Source organism: Fulmarus glacialis, unplaced genomic scaffold (genome assembly GCF_000690835.1).
Source record: "Fulmarus glacialis isolate BGI_N327 unplaced genomic scaffold, ASM69083v1 scaffold20550, whole genome shotgun sequence".
In the NCBI taxonomy this organism is placed as follows: domain Eukaryota; kingdom Metazoa; phylum Chordata; class Aves; order Procellariiformes; family Procellariidae; genus Fulmarus; species Fulmarus glacialis.
Genome location: NW_009187396.1, coordinates 57,673 through 58,503, shown reverse-complemented (window position 1 = coordinate 58,503; position 831 = coordinate 57,673).

The following is an 831-nucleotide window of genomic DNA, read 5'->3' as shown; positions in this document are numbered from 1 at the left end:
CCAATGAACAAAAGACAAACAGTCTGTGTAGTGTGTGGTCATCTCTGCACTTCAGGAAGTTTTGGAGATTCACTTGATAGTACTGTTTTCTGTGTTTGTGATAAATAAAGGTGCTGGGACATTAAAGATGGGTTTTGGGAGGCGGGGGTAAAGAAGAAACCAAAACCTTGAGTTTAAGACAATGTAGCACTTTTTTCAACAATAGAAAAGATGACTTCATGTTCATAATCATGCTCACATTTGGCTAACAGCGTTGTACAGTCAAATACCTGTTAGTCTCATTCACTTAGATCTTCTGTATTTGCTTTTTAAATCTTTTTGAGGTTTTACACTGTTGTTTTTGATCACCACCATAAATTTCATTAACAAATTTCTCATTCACTGAGCCGTGATCCCCCAAAGCAGGGTTATGTGATATTGTGCTACTTAATAGGTTTTAAAATTCTTAAAACATAAGGTTATAGTAGTGAGTGGAGGTAAAAGAATATGAATAAAGGTATTCTGGATGGAAGCTGATCTAGGCTGACAAAAGTCATGCTATATAATTATGCTAATTGGAAACAGTAACAGAAAAACAGCTAGGCAAAGGACATTGCTAGAGAGGGATGTGGAAAGGATTTTTTTATGTTAGGCCAGCAGGAACAAGTTTAACTGAAAGCAGCAGAAAATCCGTATGAGACTGGCAAATGTGTTTGATGTTCGTGATGAGATATTGAAAGACGGGTTGTGCTCTGAAATGATGCTCCCTTTGCTCTGGCTCCTGTCTTGACTTACAAGTTTGTCTTTTGTAAACTACTATATTTCTTTGTGCATAGTGGGGAATGGAGTAGA